Source organism: Rhipicephalus microplus, unplaced genomic scaffold (assembly GCF_043290135.1).
Source record: "Rhipicephalus microplus isolate Deutch F79 unplaced genomic scaffold, USDA_Rmic scaffold_13, whole genome shotgun sequence".
In the NCBI taxonomy this organism is placed as follows: Eukaryota; Metazoa; Arthropoda; class Arachnida; order Ixodida; family Ixodidae; genus Rhipicephalus; species Rhipicephalus microplus.
In genome coordinates this window covers 21,211,606-21,225,648 of record NW_027464586.1, presented here as the reverse complement: position 1 = coordinate 21,225,648, position 14,043 = coordinate 21,211,606, and the positions used below count along the sequence as shown (strand labels likewise).

At 44.9% G+C, this 14,043-nt stretch overlaps 1 protein-coding gene across 8 annotated transcripts in view; it reads left to right on the top strand.

Moving 5' to 3' along the window:
* The window catches only part of LOC119162994 (p38b MAP kinase), a 455,785-nt gene that overhangs the window by 229,534 nt on the left and 212,208 nt on the right, over positions 1 to 14,043 (top strand). The window lies entirely within an intron of this gene.

The following is a 14,043-nucleotide window of genomic DNA, read 5'->3' as shown; positions in this document are numbered from 1 at the left end:
AATAATATTGTGGTCCTGCAGTTCTTTATTTTTTGTTTGTGTGTCAGCAAAAGTTGAGTAATATAAATCCATTAAAAGTACAATTAGGTTCAGCTCATCTATAACGAACTTGAGCGTGATGCGACTTCCATTTGCTGTATTCCGAAGTTCGTAGTAAATGAAACACAGCTATAAAAAAGTTACAAGTGAAAACAGATTTTTCCTTTTGAAAAAAAGTTCGTAATGCACGTGCTTTGAAAAGCAGAAGCGATATGGGTGGTCTCGACTTTCTTCAAAACGGCAGCATGTTTTTTCCCCAAACCTTTGGCATACAGAAGCTGCCTGTGTCTAATAATGTAGCCAATTACTACGGCCATGCCTGTGGGAACTGGCTCCAATGTTTCGTTGTCGTCATCATCTGATTTTTCTGAATAGTTCTTGCCGCGCACTTCATTCAGAATGCCCTCATTCGTGGATGGTTCTGCAGTGTCCGCACCATCACTGGCTATAATGAAATCAATCCAGCAGATGTTCCGCCCTGCCATGTCGGAGTTGAGAACGTGCTGTCACAAATCGCTGCCGAAGTGGCCCCGTTCGGAAGCTTCAGGCTATCCATCAGGTCTGAGGTCGACGAAGCTGGCTACGCGAAAACAGTTGCACACACTTCTAGCGTTACCTTTGCCCACGAAGCCTTCACCATTTTCACAGCTGGATACATGCACACATGAAATGGCAAGTTGCCTGTTGGACGGTCAACTGGTATGAGCAAGTGATTCACAATGCGGCGCTTATAATAAGCTATGTGGTTGTACTTTCTATGTTCTGTTGAGTGGCAGGAAAAGGTGGGGAAGGCTTCCCATCCGCCATCCTGACCTCTCACACCACGGAGGAAGGAAAGATAGGAGAGGGCGTGCCTAGCCGGCACGGTACATGAAAAGTGTGGAGAAAATGACATCATGGTGGCCATATTCACTGGGCACAATAGCGGTGTTGCTATGGTTACGTATTGTGCAGTGTAGCTGGTCCAGCAGTTAGCGGCCGCGGCTAAGGTCCCTAGAGCAGGGACCTTAGTGACGGCATGTGTGCCTCCGGAGGTCTTGTGCTGAGCCGTGGCGAACAATATTCGTGCTCTACGCTGCTTTATTGGTTACGCAGCGTTCTCCTGGCAGTTACTGTACCTTTAGCAACGTTTCCAAAACCTTTCGTCTACCACGGGGCCAGAACAGTGCGTAGAACGAACGCATATCCATGTGTTGTGCAGCAGATGACGCGGATGAAGCATTTGAAATGTTCAGCGAAATTGCGTTGGGCACCATGACGAAGTAGAACGATGCCGAACGACTTGCAGGTCAATGACGGTTTGGCAGTGCTCCTGTTTCTGGCAACGGACGAAACTGTTGTGTCCTGCAAGACGCCATGAGAACCATGTGCACATGCTTAGTTTCGTGTTCGGTATGTGTACAGTAACAACTTGCATGTGCGTAAGAAAACACCTTTTCTGTTCGGTTTATTATACTCGCCTCCAGCTTGTAATCTCAACGTTAGAGCAACCGCGTTCAAGTGTGCACCGTGCTCGAAGTCACCACGGTTGCAGAATGCTGACACCAGTAAGTATCACGCGGAACACGGGCACAGTGGCTGGGCGCTGCGTTGGCCTCGTGTCGGAATGCCACCATAGAAAGTGTACGACCGATCGTGATGTCTGTACAGTGCATGAATTGATGACGTGAAAACACTAGCCGTTGTCAGTGCATCTAGCGCACATTCTCTTGTACTTGCCTCATTGTTGGTGAGCTGTCGCTCTCTGTTAATACTCGGACGAAATGATGTTGCTGAAAGTGTCGTGCTGGCCTAGAGTGTTGAGCGCCATTCTATTAGTTTAGGATCGTCACGACGCGTGCGCTGCACAGCCCACGTGCTTTTCGAGCCGGAGAGAGTCGCCCCTTCTGCTTTACTTTCGGATGTAAACACGAGAGGAGAATTCGCCCAGTCAATATGGCTGGCTTTTGGTTTCACCAGGGCTTCACAACGAGTGACGTCAGGGACTCTCCCAAGTTTTTCTCCTTCATCCATGTCTCACGCACACGAACACAAGCAATATGTGCACGTAAAACAATTTGGAAAGCATAGAACTGCTCTAGGCTCATTTCTAGCTAGAAAAAGAAGCTTGTTAGTTTGAGCTAGCGTGGCTGGCATCGCGGAGCAGTTGAGACAGGGGAAGGAGTTGTGATAAAAAGAGGAGAGCAGACTTACGACGGACAGGCAAAGGAGTGGCGATAGAGTGGAGAAATGGGAGAATACGGCAGGAAGGGGACCTTGAAAACCAATACACGCGGGTAAAAGGCAGCTCTGGGTGCTTGCTTGAAAGGTCTACAAAACATGCAACTCATGCATATAAAAAATTGGTAGAGTGGTCTGCGCATTTGGAGGTCAAATAATCGCATTGTGGCAGCGGCGGTGGGCTTCCGTGGCTCAACTGACTGCTACCGAGACATGTATTAGCCGTTTTTACACCTTCGTACACGTAAGGAGGGCATGCTAAGTGGAGTGCGAAGTGAGCGAGAACAGGTCCTACACGAGGAACGAATCGCGAATTAGCAAAGTCTGTGGGGTAGCCCAAGTGTGTGCACTATAAAGATACGAGATAGATCCAGACAAGACATAGAAGCATATGATAGGGTTCAGTCGGCGGCCAATGATGGTGCAGTAATGCTTTCACCTGGGCCAGTTGGTGCAAACTTGATCAGTGGCGGTCCAACAGTACCAAGTGCGCCATTTTGCTACAACTCTATATCCCTGTGACTTGCTGCGCATGTTGCCGTTCGGCTTTCGCCAACTGTGCAGTCGACCTGTTTACATAGTATGAGGAGGGTAAACCCCCCGAAAATTGAATTTCAACATCAATAAATCCACTGTACTCAGTGGAACAAGCCTGTGAAAGCCCAACGTGAAGCGGCCGCTCCAAGTGAAGTGCGGCGCGTGCCCTCAGGCGCATGCGCACATAGAACTTTTTTATTCTCAATTTGCGATTTTTTAAATGCACTTTTCAAATTTAGCGTAATTTTTTCAAAAAGTACAGAATCAAATTTGATGAAACTTTTATGCATGAGCTACTACAAGTGAGAAACAGTCTGCACTAATAAAATTGCTCATTTCATAAAAAGTGAAGCTGTAAAAGAATTGCACAACAATACACACCCTATGTGGCCTTGTGCATGCAGTAATTTTATTTCTTTTTTTGAAAACTTCATGAAAAATGTTTTACTTTGTATGTAGCCTATGAGTCTCTTTTGAATATTAATACATTCCTTTCAGTAGTTGCAGACAAAAGGTGCATTGAATAAGTCAACCTCTTTTAAAATTTGGGAGTGGGCCATAGGAAGGATGGGTAACCTAGACATAAAAAAAGGGTGTCACTTGATACCCGATGGCATTCTTGGGAGCATGTAACACTTTATGGGAATACTTACAGCCGTATCTAACATATTATGCTAAATCTGACATAAGCCATTTACCCTACCATACCCCCTTAAGACCCAGAAATATACTTGGTTACAACAAACACTACCCGAGCTTTCATATAATGCCGCCAGTGGTCCTCGATCTATTGCAGTGATGCATTTTAAATGCGAAGCATTTCTTTGTGTACTGCAAGCAATTTTGGCATCTAACTACATGTGATGACCACTACTGGGGCTCCATGGTGGAGGACGATTTTCAAAAAAAGTATGCACTCTCATTGGTGGTGCCTCGTTATAGGGCTTTTATTTTGCAGTACCTCATCAATTATTCAGTAGTGACTACAATCAAGCGGCTTCCATCTTGTGACTTTGGAAAGGGCACTCCAGGTTGTCGGGATTCCCAGAGCTCTCCACTACGGCCTCTCTCATAGTGGTTTTGAGATGTTAAACACCACATATCAATCAACTTCCGGAAGGGCCCGAGCATGTCCATGCCAATTCGTTCAAACCGTGTTGATGTTGGTGCAAGGGCGATTGTTATAGTGCGAGAACAGAATAACGACAAAGGGATAAGAAGAATGCGAGTGTTTACAATCATCCTGTCATACCAACTAGCCCCAACCGCCACACTTCTATGTGGGGCTTTACGGCGCTGGCAATGGTTGCATGTTTTAACGTAATGCTTGACATACTGGGTGAGCTTTGGCCAGTGGTAGGGAGTCCGAATCCGGGCAAGGGTATGCGCAAATCCCAAGTTGCCAGACAAAGGCTCGTTATGGCAGGCAAATAAAATGTCAGCACGTAGCCCTGATAGAATGACGAGCAGGTATTCAGTCACACAAGGTTCCAAGCTCTTTTTGTAGAGGATGTCATTGCGGAGACCAAATGTCCCTGAATGTGCGAATTCCCGTGGTGGACTCGAGCTGTGGCCTTCGAGGTAGTTGTTGAAGCTCTGAATCATTCCGCTGTTCTTGAGCCAAGTCAGATTCACTGACCACGCAAAGAAAACAGCCATCGGTATCGTCATCGCTCGATGTCGTTGCAAGGGGAGCTCATGAAAGGCAATCAGCATGAGTGTGCCTGCGGCCAGACTTGTAGGTGACTGTTACGTCCAATTCTTGAGATGCAAGCTCCACCTCGCGAGGTGCCCTGAAGGGGCCTTGAGATTAGCCAGCCAACAGAGGGCATGATGGTCCCTAACGACTTTGAATGAACGGCCATACAGATACGACCGGAACTTTGATATCGCCCTAATAACAGCAAAGCATTCCTCCTCCATTGTCGAGTAGATAGTTTCTGCAGATGACAGAATGCGACTAGCATAAGTGATGAGACGCTTGATGCCGTCATGCCACTGGATGAGCACTGCGCTAAGACTGATGATTCTTGTGTCAGTGTGCAGTTCGGTGGCGGCATCTTCATCAAAGTGTTCTTGTCTGAAGGTGCTGTTGAGGCTCGGAAAATGTGGCTCGTGTCTCTGGACTCCACACAAAAGGAGTATCTTCCTTCAATAAGCAGGTAAGGGGTTCTGCCCAAAGTTCTGTGCAAAGTTCTGCACAAAGTGCCTGTAGTATGCACAGAGACCCAAAAATTGGCGCACATCCTAATTGTTAAAAAGAAGGGGGGGGGGGGATATGGCAATAGCCATTGTCTTTTCTGGGTCGGGCCGAATGCCTTTGTGACTGACAAAGTGGCCGAAAAACCTTAGTTCCCCATAGCTGAACTTACACTTCGGGCATTTTAGTGATAGGCTCAGGTTTTAGTGATAGGCCTGTGGATCGAACTGGGACAAAGCTGAACTGAAGTCGCTGCAAATGTTGCTTGAATGTTTGGGAAAAAACAACATGGTTCTTTATTCAGACCTGACAGCACGGTGTCCACCATTTTTCGGAACGTCACCAGGGCAGAGCGCAATCCAAATGGTAGCGCTTTTTGTAGAGGCCATGGGGAGTTATGAATGCTATTTTTTCCTTGTCGCATTCATCGACCTCGATCTGCCAGTAGCCGCTTTGCAAATACATTAATGAGAAATATCGGGTATGTCAAAGTCTATCCAGTAAGTCGTCTATGCATGGGAGAGGGTAGACGTCTTTTTTCATGACTTTGTTGAGTTTCCCGAAATCCATGCAAAATCGAAGAGTGCTGTGTTTCCTTTTTTAACAAGTACAATGGGCGATGCCCATGAACTGGTTGAGGGTTGAATTTCGTTATCGTCGAGCATCTGCTTCACTTGAGAACGTATCGCCTCTTGTTCTTTTTGTCACACTCCATAAGTGTGCTGTCGTACTGGCTGTTCGGTCCGTTATTATGTGGTGCTTCATGATTGGGGTCTGCTTGATTTTTCTAGTGGACACAAAACACTCACTAAACATGTGTAAAATCATGCGTATCTGCTCTTTCTGCTGAGTGGAGAGCTGGCGATTCACATCAACAGGGCTGGCCACTGCAGTGTCGCATTTGGCGGTCGAGCGATAGTAGAAAATGTTTCGTCACCAACGACTTCGAATTGCACAATTAGTGTTCGTTTTGCCAAGTCCTTGTACTGGCCGCTGATATTCGCGACCTAAAGCAGAGTCCTCCAATGTTTCAGTTGAATGATACCGCACGCGACACATATTTTCCAAGTCAAGGTTTGTTTTGGTAATACCTCTACTGTTGTTATCGCAGTTGCTTTCCACAGTTACCAACATACTCGCGTCGGAAGTGTAATGGTGTTGTCAACCATTCGAAGTGTGGTGGTCTGTGCAGCGGTATCTTTTTGTCTGGGCGTATGGTCGTCAGAAAACATTATAAGCAGGTTGCAAAAGTTAATGACGGCTCCATGGGAAAACCATTCCGAGAATAATTTTTTGCGAGAATTCATTCAACACGACGAATGAAGCAATGTACGTTGATTCACCAATTTGGAGCTATGCAATGCATCTTTTAAGTGGTGTGAATAGGTGACCTTCTGCAGTCCGGAGGTTGGGTCTATGTCCCCAAGTTGTCGTTACCTTTCTCAGTTGTGCAACAATGTCAGCGCTTATCACAAAATAATGGACACCTTTGTCTACCAGAGTGGTTACCGGGTGGCTGTAGACAAGAATGGAGATGCAAGCAGACACTTGTTTGTCCTCGATGGCATATGTCAGGGAAACGAACAAGAGTTGCGATGTGGGCTGGTAGGTGATGCATCTGAAAGAACTTTTTGTAGCTCGAAGCAAAATACAAAAACAACAAGGGATTCCTTTCTGTTTCTGTATTTCGCCTCGTACTACGAAAAATTATTTCAAAAAGGAAAGTAAGTTGTCGGATGTCGGCAGGCAGTTCGAAAGAGGGTCTCTTAATGGTCGATCAGCAGCAGCCTAACCCCACAGGTTGTCATTCTTAATTTATCTGCACGGGCTCGGGGCCTGCGCATGCAACATTAGTACACATATTTAGCGCCATTTCATAACGTGGCGCTCAATAAAAAAACTTAGGACATGGTCTCCTTCTCATCGCATGCTTCACATAACGTCGTTTTATTATTTATGATTATTTATGAATGCTGCAATCCCTACTAGGGATTTTCGCAGGGTGGGTTACATGAATTACATGAATGCTCAATATGCAGACGAACAAATTTTCAAAATAGGAAGATAAAAACACACAGAAACAAAAGTACGCACAAAGCAACTCAAAATATACAAAAACTCGAATGTTTATAGGGAGAGAGCTTAATTGGCATGCTATTTTAAACACTGTTATTGAGGCTAGAAGAAAACAATGTTAAGGATGGCTGTAAAACTTCGGTGTTGGTTAGTTTGTTCCAGTCGTTTATAGTTCGTGGAAAGAATGAATATTTAAAGCAGTTGTTACGGGTCGCATAGGGTGTTATTGTGCGCTCATGCCTTTGTCGAGTTGCATATCCGGACGAAAATGAAAGAACTTCAGAAATGTCTGTCTTGTAATGTTCCTTTACTAGTTGATATAGAAATTTTAGTCTAGATAAGCGGTTTCTTTCTGTTAGTGTTGGTAGATTAGCTCGAGTTGAAAGTTCCGTAATTGAAGTGCACCCGAAGCTGTTATAAATAAAACGAATGCCCTTTTTTTGTACTCTTTCTAGCTTGTTGATATTAGTTTTGGTAAAAGGGTCCCATATAATGGAAGCATAATCCAGAGTCTGTATAACTATTGTTTTATAACCCAGAAGGTGGATGGATGGGGTTGAGAGTTTCAATGCTCTTCTGAGGAAGAACAGTTTACGCATTGCAGTGTTAGTTACTGTATTAATGTGTTTCGTCCAATTCAGGTAATCTGTGATCTATAAGCCAAGATACTCGTAATGCGGGACTTGGGAAAGTTTAGTATGGGTAGTAGAGTACTCATATTCTAAAGGATTTTTTTTATTTGTTGTTTGCATAAACACTGTTTTTTCGAAGTTAATAGCCATTTGCCATTCATCACACCAGGAGGACACTTTTTGTAGAGCATCATTTAACGTGTGTTGGTCTGCGGGACAGCATATTTCATTATAAAGTACACAGTCATCAGCATAGAGTTTGATTTTAAAAGGGATGCCATCAACAATATCATTAATAAACAGGAGAAAAAGAAGTGGTCCTAGCACTGAGCTCTGCGGAAAGCCAGAGTCAACGAGCTGTCTATGTGAGTAGGAATCAGCAAAGACAACAAATTGTTTGCCTTTTGTGAGATATGCAGAAATCCAGTTAACTACTTGGGAATTATTGATTATTCTACCTAACTTATATATCAGTTTAGTGTGGGATACTTTATCAAAGGTTTTCGAAAAGGCCATAAAAATAACGTCAATCTGTGCTCTACTATTTATTGATTTGGCAAAGTCATGTATTGTTTTATCTGAGTGTTTGTCCAATAACCTTTCCTAAAACCATGCTGGAATTTGGTAAGAACGTTATAGTTGTCTAGAAATTTGCAGATGTGATTGTAAATGATATTGTTCAGAATCTTGCATACCATACATGTTAATGAAATTGAACGATAGTTTTTAACGGACTTCTTATTTCCGGTCTTGTGAACTGGTTTAATTCTAGCGGTTCCCCAGTCTCTTGGCATTTCTCCATTTTGTAAAGACTTGCAAAAAAATAACATGAAAATATTTTGACACCCACTCAGCGTACCTTTTCAAGAAGCTATTAGGAATGTCATCAGGCCTTGGTGATTTTTTGGCATCAATCCTTAGCAGAAGATTAAATATACCAGTTTCAGAAACAATGGCATCAGACATCGGTGGTAGGGATGCATGAAACACAGGTGATATACCATTATCCTGGGTGAACACCGATTTAAAATGGTTGGTAAAAGCATGGGAAATTTTTGCACTATCGTGAGTTAGGCAGCCATCAACTTCAAATGTATCACATTCAGTGGAGTGTGGAAAAATCAAATGCCGAAATTTCTCGGGAGACGTCGTTATAAAGCTTGGTAATGATTCACCGTAATAGCACTTTTTATCAGCAGGTACTTGGTCTTTAATTTGTAAAGAAAGTTTCGATATTTCTTGCATTATAAATAATGTTTTGTTGTTTGTTAACCTTTTCTTTAAGCGCTTCAGTCGCCTTTTAGATTGCAATGTCTCCCTCGAAATCCATGGGTTCTTACCATTGCATTTTTTGTAATCTTGGGTACAAAACACTCGATACATTCAGTCACAATCTGTTTAAATCTGTCCCAAAGGTGGTGTACATCACAAGTGCTATTGCAGAAATTATCAAAATTAAAGGAAAGCAGGTCAATTATTGACACATCATCAGCAAGAGAGAAATTCGGAAATGACAAAATTGTATGATTATTGTTTATATAAGTATTAGCTAGGGTAAGCAACACGGCCTTGTGGTCTGAAATTCCCGGAACTACTTCGCAGTAACTTTTGGCACTAATGGATTCACTTACTAGAAAGAGATCTAGTACTGATTTGCAATATTGTTGGATTCCAGTAAAGTCTGTTACAACTGGAAATAGGTCAAAAGTGAACGCAATGTTTAGCATTGCTTCTCCCAAGTGGTCATTGTGATTATTGAGCGAGAAATTTGGCCAGTCTATATTTGGCAAGTTGAAATCTCCAGCCAGAATAACTTTGTCACCAGGTTTTATATTCGAATGTAGATACTCCTTTAACGATTCCAACATGTCAATAGACGAGCTAGGGGGTCTATACATGACTACTATTAGATATTTAACCTTACCGTGGTATGCTTTGCTGAATATGCACTCAACGTCATTCAAGTCAGACATTCTCACTATACGCAAACCTTTTTTAAAAAGAATGCAAACACCTCCTCCTTTGCTGCCTCGGTCTTTTCGAATTATAGTATATCCGGCAGGTACGAATTTGCTGTCGTATATTGATTCATCTAGCCAAGTCTCAGTGAGAACTGCGATGTCGGCATTGTGTAATAGTAATATACTTTCTAGTTCGGTAGCTTTATTGATTACACTTCTGCAGTTGATGTTTAATATTTTTAATGACTGATTTTTAGTGCTATGTTGTCATGCTGTTTTCTTATTCAGCCTAAGCCGTATCGCCTTTTCCTCATTCCAACCAAAAAGCACACCGTCTACGCTTTACTTGTCGAAGAGTAATTTGACCTTAGCGCCTTGTTCTTTTTCTTGAGCTGTACTCCTCCATAACTGTTTGCGGATTTCTTGAATTCTTTTCGAAAAGTCATCAGAGAGTGAAAAATTGGTGTTCTTTAGTTGAGGAGAAGCTTTTAGTACCGCCATTTTTTCACGGTAGTCGTCGAATTTTACGATAACGGGTCGAGGTTTCTCAGACGTTTTTCGTCCAAGCCTTTGACACCTCTCAATACCATTCACGGTTATACCCAGTATTTCACGGAAAACGTCATTTTTGACTGTCGCCTCCAGTTCCTCGTACGTCTCTTTGTTAGGGTCCTTTAAACCATAAATGATGAGATTGTTTCGTCGTTCCCTGTTTTCCGAATCATCAACCTTAAGCATTAGCTCTGAAATCTGTTCATCAAACATAGACACTGAGGTTTCCAGAACTTTCACTTGATTAGTTACAGCATTTAGGTCAGTCAACTGTTTTTCAAATCTATCCAGACGTTCCGTTAAGGTTGAGAGCTTATCTTCGATTTTATTTTGCGCGGTGAGTACGGCTTCAATTGTTGCAGTCATTTTACTCTGTCCCTCTACCAGTTCTAATGGTATATCTCTATCTGTTTTCGAAGGCCCTGGATTAGCCTCTATGTCGCCGCAAGACAATAAGTCATCACGGAGACCAAGAACGCAGCGAAAAATGCACAAAGTGGGCATGGCAACAGAATTAAAAAAGGTCATCTTTCCAGTAACATTTCGTATACCGATAGTAACTAACCTTGCAGCACGAAGCAAGAGGGGTTGCTGAGCATGGTGCCGGTCTAGCTGCTGCGATGCCCACTGGCGATGCCCGGTGTTCGTCCGTCCTTTATAGTGATTCGGTCCGTCACGTGATGGCATGTCACCGACGTGGTCATCCATGTCCGCGCAAGCGGAGCTCTGTAGTGCAGCGATGAGTCGGCGATGATGCAGCGTGTAAAGCCCTCGCTATCACTAGACAAGGTCTCGTCAGGCACGCCGATGCCGTTCGCACATGCCACTCCAGGATGGATAGCGGATAACATCAGCCGCGCCGTAAAAAGGACCTGCAGCACGAAGCAAAAGGGGTTGCTCAGCATGGTGTCGGTCTTGCTGCTGCCATGCCCACTAAGGCACATGGAGTCTGCTGAATTTCTCGTAAATATATTCAGCCTAACACATGTTTGGGCCGCCGCGTATGCCTCTGTTGTTGAAAGTTTCAAGTTCCGTCATCGCCCTATCACACGTCTAAAAGGTGCCATGTGCAACCACTCCCATTAGGTAAAGAACCATCGGATAATCGGGAAACTTCCCGATGAGATTACACACTCAATTAACTTTACAAATTCTTTTGAAGCTTACGTGGCCGCTAGTGATGATGCTGGAATATTTGACGGCACATGTATAAATGCTGACATGCGCCATCACTTGTCAGTTGATCGACAAGGATGCGCAGTTCGCCGCTCTTAGTGCCAGTGTGTATTACTGTAGTATGACCTTCAGTTTTCTGGCCACAAGTTCGGCCAAACAAAGAGTTTTGGCTTTAACAGACCGTCTGTTGCCTTCGTTGACGTCACAACTACAGTCGAACCCGGGCATATCGAACTCGCCAAAAAACATTTATTAGTTTGATATAAGGCATAATTCGATATAGACCTGGTATAGGTTTTGACGCAAAGGCACATAACAAACTAGAAGAAAAGTACTTTATTAATATGGTGGCTTACTTGCGTGCCCTACTGTGGAACAAAATAGTCCCGGATTTTTTTCTGTGTCAACGACTTCGCTGCCTGCGACAGCACGCACGCCTCCACGTTGTCCAATGAGTCGGAGCAGCTGAGGCCGCAACCTTCCACATTCAAGCAATAGCGCCGGACCAACTCAAGTGAACTAATCACTTCGGAGGATGTAGGCTATGGGCCGTCGTCGATTTCCATATTGCTGTCGCTTTGTCTCGTGGTCGGCACGACGTCTGCAATGTAATCCTCATCCTGTAATTGGCCCATGATGGGGACATCTTCGTTCGCACTGACGAACCCGTCGAATGTCGATCCGTCGATAGCACCCAGGAACTTTGCCAGCTCGTTCCAAACTTCAATGGAAACACCTGCGGTGTCTTTAGTGCTGTCAGAATTTGGGGTGTCATCAGCAGGCATGCGGAAACCGGCATGCCTAAAGCAGTTCTGGATCGTCTCCTTCTTGACATCTGCCCGCGATCTACTCAACATAGAAATAGCTCCTAGCAAGTCGATCTTAAGCTCCCTGCTGACATGAAAATTCTGCAGCAGCCTCTCCACCAGGCGCTTCCGATAGCCCGCTTTCATTGCGCGTATAATGCCTTGATCTAGTGGTTGCAGTACAGACATGGTGTTCGGGGGCAAAAAACGCAGCTCGATGTTGCTGAAGGTCGTACTGCAGTGGTGCGATGAACAGTTGTCCACGAGCAGGCACACCTTGCGATTTTCGCCTACCAAATCATCATTCCACGACGATAGCCATCTGTTGAAAAGCTCCCCGGTCATCTACGCTTTTGAGTTTGCTCGGTAGGTAACTGGAAGCGACAGCGCATTTCGAAAACACCGCGGTGCCGCGCTTTTCCCGATGACCAGAGGTCGAAGCTTTTGTCGATCCGTCTAAATTAGCTGCCAACAGCACGGACACATGAGCTTTGTTTGCCTTGCTGCCGCTTGTCTTGTCACCACGACACGCAAGTGTCTTGTTTGGCAACATTTGCCAAAATAAAGCGGTTTCATCCACATCGAAGATATCTTGGGCTCTATATCTTGCTGTGATATCTCACCAGTTTTCCTCGAGCCGTTTTTCTACGCTGTCCAAGTCCGCCGCTCTGCTTTCACCTGTAAGAGCTTTGCCAATGATGTCGTGCTGTTCTTTGAACCGCTGAAGCCAGCCTGAACCACCTTGGAAATCATTCCTGCCAAGCAGAAAAGCAAAGTCCTTGGTTTTCTGCTCGATCATAGGGCCGGACACCGGGATGTTTCGCGACTTAACGTCCACAAACCACTTGTAAACGGTCGCTTCAACATCTTCGTACACAGCAGCGCGCACATGTCGGGCGCCACGGGCACCTGGCCTTTCGTCCGACTTGGCCGTGATGTCTGCCTTGTTCTTCAGGATAGTACTCAAGGTGCTCCTTGGAATTTTGTATGCGACGGCGACGTCGGACTTCTTTTCATCGCGCTCAACCCGATTGATGATTTCGAGTTTCGCGGCGAACGGCAAATTTTGCCTCTTTGCGCAAGCATTGATGACAGCGTGCCAATACAGTTCACAGAGCACCAACAGGCAACACCACAGACCACGCTGAATCGGCAGAAGCAGGCACACAAGCATGAAGAAAGAATAAATGGCGCTCACTTCTATCGCCTCCGCGCCTCGTAGAAAGCACGACGGCCTCTGATTGGCTGTAAGCGCTGCGAGCAGGCCAGGATCATTTCTTGGAGGGGGGTGTTCGCCCGCGCACAACCGGGTCTAACCAACTTTTTCTAGGGTGGCGCCGGCAGTTTTCCCCGCCACCGCGAGGGAAAGTCAACTTGCTGGGGCACTTTTGAGGCACATGGAGTTTGATATATCAGTTGTCGTTGCTATTTTCGTTCAATAAAACAGTAACTTTTGCCGCAACGTAACGATACCGCAAATGATGCAAATTCTTGTGACAACAACGGTGGACTCTTGTCTGACCTGATCTTTTGCGGGATTTGAATGTCTGGCAAATATGCTTTTGAGAGCGTCGATGACTGCCTGAGCTTTCGTACTTCTATAGGTACGTACTTCTATAGGTCACCTCAGTGAACCTCGAGTAATAATCCATGACTAGGATGAAAGTCTGGCAATTGAAGTGAAATAAGTCAATTCAGAGTAATTCCCAGGGACATCCAGGTAGGACCGTGGAGACCAGAGACTCAGCAAAGTTCATGCGAGTGGAGGCACACTGTTCGCAATTGGCGATGAGAGAGGCGATGTCTGCATAGATGCCCAGCCACCATACCGATTCCCGAGCTAG